Raw genomic sequence first — 8401 nt, 5'->3', positions numbered from 1 at the left:
CCTGTCATCACAATGCTCCGTGACTCCAGTCATCACAATGCTTCATCGCATTTGTCATCACTATGGTCCATGCCCTCGACATCAACAGTCTCTGTGACAATTTTAACCACAGTGCTCCATGAACTTTTCATCACAATGCTCTTTGACCCTTGTCATCACAATGCTCTATGCCTTTCTCAGCAAAATGCTCCATGACCCTTGTCATCACAATGCTCCATGAGCTTGTCAGCACAATACTCCATGACACATGTCATCACAATGCTCCATGACTCTCGTCATCACAATGCTCCGTGACTCCAGTCATCTCAATGCTTCATAACGTTTGTCATCACAATGGTCCATGCCCGACTCATCACAAGGCTCTGTGACCTATGTAACCACAATGCTCCATGAACTTTTCATCACAATTCTCTTTGACACTTGTCATCACAATGCTCCATGTCTTTGTCAGAACAATGCTCCATGACCATTGTCATCACAATGTGCCATGCGCATTTCATCACAAAGGTCCACAACATTTTCATTGCAATGCTCCATAAACATTGAAATCACAATGCTCCATGCACTTCTCATCAAAATGCTCTCTCACTAGAGATATAACAGTGTTCCATCACTAGTCATCTCAATTCTCGCTCACCCCTGTAATCACAATGTTCCATGACCCTGTCATCACAATGCTACATCTTCTTACCATCACAATGTTCCATGACCCTCTCATCACAATGCTACATCTTCTTACCATCACAATGTTCCATGACCCCTGACATCACAATGTTCCATAACCCCTGTCATCAATACGCTCCATGACCCTTTTCATCCCAAAGCTCCAAGACCCCTGACATCACAATGTTCTATAACCCCTGCCATCAAAATGTTCCATTACACTTTTCATCAAATTGCTGCATGACCCTGTCATCAAAATGCTCCCTGCCCTTCTCATCACAATGCACAACACACTTGTCATCAAAATGCTCCATGACTTTTGTCATCACAAAGCTCCATGACCCTTGGCATCACAATGCTCCATGTCATTGTCATCACAATGCTCCATGAACCCTCTCATAACGTTGCTCAATGCCCTTGTCATCACAAAGCTCCATGACACTTTTCATCACAATGCTCGATGCCCTTCTCATCACAATGCTCCATGCCTTTGTCATTACAATCCTGCATGACCCATGTATCATAATGTTCCGTACCCTTGTCAACACAATGCTCCATGTCCACTCTCATCACAATAATCCATGAAACATTTCAGACCAATGTTCCAAGCCCTTCTCATCACAATGCTGCATTACCTCTGTCATAACAATGCACCATGACCACTGCCATCACAATGTTCCAACGCCTAGTCATCACAAGGATCCATGACACTTGTCATCACAATGCAGAAGAGCCCTATAATCACAATGCTCCATGCCCTTGTCATCACAAAGCTCCATGATGCATGTCATCAGAATGCGTCATGACCTTCTCCTCACAATGCTCCATGACCTTGACATCACAATGCGCCAAGACCCCTGTAAACACAATGCTCCATGCCAATTTTCATCTCAATGCTCCATGAATCCTGTCATCACAATGCACCATGCCCATCATCATAAAGCTTCAGGCTATTGTCATCACAATGAAATCAATATTCTCCATGACCTCTGTCATCATAATGCTCCAAACCCTTGTGATCACAGTGTTCCATAACACTTATCATCACAACACTCCATGAGGCTCATCATCACAATTAGCCATGGCATTCTCATCGCAATGCTTCAAGATCTTTATCATCACAATGCTCAATAAACTTGTCATCACAATGCTCCCTTACACTTGTCGTCAGTATGCTCTTTGAACCCTGTCATGACAAGGCTCCATGCCTTTTTCATCTCAATGATCAGTGCCCTATTCATCACAATGCTCCAATATCCCTGTAATCACAATGCTCCATGCCCTTGTCATCACAAAACTCCATGACGCATGTCATCAGAATGTGCCATGGTTTTCTCATCACAATGCTCCATGCCCTAGTCATCACAATGCTCCAAGGCCCCTGTAATCACAATTCTCCATGCCTCTTTTAATCAGAATGCTCCATTAGACTTGTCATCACAAGGCTCCATGGTCTCCTCATCACAATGCTCCATGACCCCTGTCATCACAACACTCCATGAACATTTTCAGCCCAGTGCTCCATGACCCTTGTCATCACAATGATCCATGCCCTTGTCATCCCAATGCTCCATGATCCCTGTATTCACAATGCTCCGTGACGTTTGTCATCATATTGCTCCATGACACATGTCATCACAATGCTCCATGCCTTTGTCAGCAAAATGCTACATGACCTTGTCATTACAATGCTCTCTGCGCTTGTCATCACAATACTCCATGAACCTTGGGATCACATTGACTCATGCCCTTGTAATTACAATGCTCCATGCTCCTTGAAATCAAAATGATCCATGACATCTGTCATCACAATTCTCCAAACCCCTGTGATCACAATGTTCCATAACACTTGTCATCACAATGCTCCATGATGCCTGTCATCACAATACTCCATGCACTTTTCATCACAATACTCCATGAACTTTGTCATCACAATTCCCAATACACTTGTCATCACAATGCTCCCTGACACTTGTCATCAGAATGCTCCTTGAACCCTGTCACGAAAAGGCTCCAAGTCTTTTTCATCACAATACCCCATGCCGTTTTCATCACAATGCTCCATGCCATTGTCATCAAAATACTCCACAAGCTTGTCATCAGAATTCTCCATGACCCTTGTCATCACAATTCTCCATGCACTTGTCAGCACAATGCTCCGTGACCCTTCTCATCACAATGTTCCAAGCCATTGTCATCACAATGCTCCATTTCTTTTGTCATCAGAATCCTCCATGACACTTGGCATCACAATGCTCCATGCCATTGTCATCACAAAGGGCCATTACATATGTCATCACAATGCTCCCTGACACATGTCTTCACAATACTGCATGACCTGGTCATCACAATGATCCATGCCCTTGTCCTCACAATGCGCCATTCCAACTGTCATTGCAACAATCCATGAAATTTATTAGACCAATGTTCCATGCCCTTGTCATCACAATGCTCCATGCCCTTGTTATCACAATGCTCCATGACCCCTGTCATCAGTATGCCCCGTGACTCCAGTCATCACAATGCTTCATGTCCTTTGTCATCACAATGGTCCATGCCCTCTTCATCAACAGTCTCTGTGACCATTTTAAACAAAATGCTCCGTGAACTTTTCATCACAATGCTCTTTGACCCTTGTCATCACAATGTTCTATGCCTTTCTCAGCACAATGCTCCATGACCCTTGGCATCACAATGCTCCATGCGCTTGTCAGCACAATGCTCCACGACACATGTCATCACAATGCACTATGTGCTTGTCATCACAGTGCTCCACAAACTTGTCATCACAGTGCTCCATAAACATTGTCATCATAATGCTCCATGCACTTCTCATCAAAATGCTCTCTCACCACTGATATCACAATGCTACATCACTATTTGTCACAATACTCCCTCACCCCTGTCATCACAATGTTCCATGACTCCTGTCATCACAATGCTACATGCACTTATCATCACAATGTTCGATGACCCCTGACATCAGAATGTTCCATAACACCTGTCATCAAAATGTTCCATGACACTTTTCATCCAATTGCTCCATGACCCTGTCATCACAATTCTCCCTGCCCTTCTCATCACAATGCACAACGCCCTTGCCATCAAAATGCTCCATGACTTTTGTCATCACAGAGATCCATGAGCCTTGGCATCACAATGCTCCATGTCATTGTCATCACAATGCTCCATGAACGCTCTCATCACATTGCTCCATGCCCCTGTCTTCACAAAGCTCCATGACACATGTCATCAGAATGCTCCATGGCCTTCTCATCACAATGCTCCATGCCCTTGCCATCACAAATATCCATTACACCTGTCATAACAATGCTCCATGACCCTGCCATCACGATGTTCCTTGGCCTTGTCATCACAAGGCTCCATGACCCTTCTCATCACAACAATCCAAGAACCCTGTAATCACAATGCTCCATGCCCCTTTTCATCTCAATGATCCACGAACCCTGTCATCACAATGCACCATGCCCATCACCATAATGCTTCATGCTATTTTCATCACAATGAAATCAAAATGCTCCATGACCTCTGTCATAACAATGCTCCAAACCCTTGTGATCACAATAATCCATAACACTTGTCATCACAATGCCCCATGAGGCTCGTCATCACAGTTATCTATGGTCTTATCATCACAGTGCTCCATGACCTTTGTCATCACAATGATCCATGCCCTTTTCATCACAATGCTCCAAGACCCATGTAATCACTATGCTCCATGCCCTTGTCATCACAAAGCTCAATGACACATGCCATCAGAATGCTCCTTGGTCTTCTCCTCACAATGTTCCATGCCCTTGTCATCACAATGTTCCAAGACCCCTGTAATCACAATGCTCCATGCCCCTTTTCATCAGTATGCTCCATGAGATTTGTCATCACAAGGCTCCATAGATTTGTTATCACAATGCTCCAGGACATTGTCATCACAATGCTTCACGACCTTGTCATGAAAATTCTCAATGGCCCTTGTCATCATAATGCTCCAAGCCCTAGTCATCACAGTGCTCCATTATATTTGTCATCACCATCCTCCATTACATTCGGCATCACAATGTTCCATGCCATTGTCATCACAATGGACCATGACATATATCCTCACAATGCTCCCTGACAACTTTCTTCACAATACTCCATGACCTTCTCATCACAATGCTCCATGCCCTTGTCATCACAATGCACCATGCCCACTGTCATCACAATAATCTATGAAATTTGTTAGACGAATGCTCCATTCTCCTGTCATAACAATGCTCCATGCTCTTGTCATTACAATGCTCAATGACCCCTGTCATCACAATGCTCCATGACTCCAGTCATCACAATGATTCATAACGTTTGTCATCACAATGATCCATGCCAGCGTCATCACAAGGCTCCGTGACCTTTGTAACCACAATGCTCTATGAACATTTCATCACAATTCTCTGTGACCCTTGTCATCACAATGCTCCATGTCTTTGTCAGAACTATGCTCCATGACCATTGTCATCACAATGTGCCACGCGCATTTCATCACAACGGTCCACATCCTTGTCATTGCAAGGCTCCATAAACGTTGTAAACACAATGGTCCATGCAATTCTCATCAAAGTGCTCTCTCACCAGAGATATCACAGTGTTCCATCACTAGTCATCTCAATACTCCCTCACCCCTGTAATCACAATGTTCCATGACCCTGTCATCACAATGCTACATCCTCTTACCATCACAATGTTCCATGTCCCCTGACATCACAATGTTCCATAACCACAGTCATCAAAACGCTCCATGACCATTGTCAACACAATTCTCCATGCACTTGCCAGCACAATGCTCCCTGACCCTTGTAATCACAATGCTCCAAGCCATTGTCATCAAAATGCTCCATTACCTTTGTCATCAGAATCCTCCATGACGCTTGTCATCACAGTGCTCCATGACACCTGTCATCACAATGCTCCATGGCTTTGTCATCACACTGCTCAATACACTTGTCATCAAAATGCTCCCCGACACTGGTTGTCTGTATGCTCCCTGAACCCTGTCATGACAAGACTCCATGCATTTTTCATCACAGTGATCCATGCTCTTTTCATCACAATGCTCCAAGACCCATGTAATCACAATGCTCCATGCCCTTGTCATCACCAAGCTCAATGACGCATGCCATCAGAATGCTCCTTGCTCTTCTCCTCACAATGTTCCATGCCCTTGTCATCACAATGTTCCAAGAACCCTGTAATGACAATGCTCCATGCCCCTTTTCATCAGTACGCTCCATGAGAATTCTCATCACAAGGCTCCATGGTTTTGTCATCACAATGCTCCAGGACCTTGTCATCACAGTGCTTCAAGACCTTGTCATGAAAATTTTCAATGGCCCTTGTCATCATAATGCTCCAAGCCCTAGTCATCACAATGCTCCATTATATTTGTCATCACAATCCTCCATTACATTTGGCATCACAATGTCCATGCCAATGTCATCACAATGGACCATGACATATGTCATCACAATGCTCCCTGACAACTGTCTTCACAATACTCAATGACCTTCTCATCACAATGCTCCATGCCCTTGTCATCACAATGCACCATGCCCACTCTCATCACAATAATCTATGAAACTTGTCAGACCAATGATCCACGTCCCTGTCATCACAATGCTCCATGCCCTTGTCCTCACAATGCTCCATGACCCCTGTCATCACAACGCTCAGTAACACCAGTCATCACAATGCTTCATAACGTTTGTCATCACAATGTTCCATGCCCGACTCATCACAAGGCTCTGTGACCTTTGTAACCAAAATGCTCCATGAACTTTTCATCACAGTTCTCTTTGACACTTGTCATCAAAATGCTCCATGTCTTTGTCAGCACAATGCTCCCTGACCCTTGTCATCACAATGCTCCAAGCCATTGTCATCACAAAGCTCCATTACCTTTGTCATCAGAATCCTCCATGACACTTAGCATCACAATGCTCCATGCCATCGTCATCACAATGGGCCATGACATATGTCATCACAATGCTCCGTGACAACTGTCTTCACAATACTGCATGACCTGGTCATCACAATGATCCATGCCCTTGTCATCACAATGCGCCATTCCAACTCTCATCGCAATAATTCATGAAACTTTTTAGACCAATGTTCCATGCCTTTGTCATCACCATGCTCCATGCCCTTGTTATGACAATGCTCCATGACCCCTGTCATCACAATGCTCCATGACTCCAGTCATCACAATGCTTCATGAACTTTCTCATCACAATGGTCCATGTCCTCGTCATCAACTGTCTCTGTGACCTTTTTAACAACAATGCTCCATGAATTTTCATCACAATGCTCTTTGACCCTTGTCGTCAAAATGTTCTATGCCTTTCTCAGCACAATGCTCCATGACCCTTGTCATCACAATGCTCCATGCGCTTGTCAGCACAATGCTCCATGACACATATCATCACAATGAACCATGCGCTTGTCATCACAGTGCTCCACAATCTTGTCATCACAATGCTCCATGCACATCTCATCAAAATGCTCTGTCACAACTGATATCACAATGCTACATCACTATTTGTCACAGTACGCCCTCACCCCTCTCATCACAATGTTCCATGACTCCTGTCATCACAATGCTACATGTACTTATCATCACAATGTTCGATGACCCATGACATCACAATGTTCCATAACACCTGTCATCAAAATGCTCCATGACCATTTTCATCAAAATGCTCCATGACCCCTGACATCTCAATGTTCCATAACACCTGTCATCAAAATGTTCCATGACACATTTCATCAAATTGCTCCATGACCCTGTCATCACAATGCTCCCTGCCCTTCTCATCACAATGCACAACGCACTTGCCATCAAAATGTTCCATGGCCTTCTCATCTCAATGCTCCATGACCTTGTCATCACAATGCTCCAAGACCTTTGTAATCAAAATGCTCCATGCCCCTTTTCATCTCAATGCTCCATGAACCCTGTCATCACAGTGCACCATGCCTATCATCATAATGCTTCAGGCTATTGTCATCACAATGAAATCAAAATGCTCCATGACCTCTGTCATCATAATACTCCGAACCCTTGTGATCACAATGTTCCATAACACTTATCATCACAACACCCCATGACGCTCATCATCACAATTATCTATGGCCTTCTCATCACAGTGCTCTATGACTTTTGTCATCACAATGCTCAATACACTTGTCATCACAATGCTCCCTGACACTTGTTTCAGTATGCTCCTTGAAACCTGTCATGACAAGGCTCCATGCCTTTTTCATCACAATGATCCATGCCCTTTTCATCACAATGCTCCAAGACCCCTTTGATCACAATGCTCCATCCCCTTGTCATCACAAATCTCCTGGACGCATGTCATCAGAATGCTCCATGGCCTTCTCATCACCATGATCCATGCCCTTGTCATCACAATGCTCCAAAACCCCTGTAATCACAATGCTCCATGCCCCTTTTCAACAGAATGCTCCATGAGACTTCTCATCAAAAGTCTCCATGGTCTTCTCATCAAAATGTTCCAGGACTTTGTCATCACCATGCTCCATTCGCTTGTCATCGCAATGCTCCATGACCAATATCATCACAATTATCCATGACCACTGTCATCACAACACTCCATGACACCTGACAGCACAATGATCCGGGACTCTTTTCATCACAATGTTCCATTCCCTAGTCATCACAATG

Source organism: Mesoplodon mirus, assembly GCF_964341445.2.
Source record: "Mesoplodon mirus genome assembly, contig: HAP1_SCAFFOLD_29, whole genome shotgun sequence".
NCBI classification, from domain to species: Eukaryota; Metazoa; Chordata; class Mammalia; order Artiodactyla; family Ziphiidae; genus Mesoplodon; species Mesoplodon mirus.
This window is presented reverse-complemented; position numbering follows the sequence as displayed.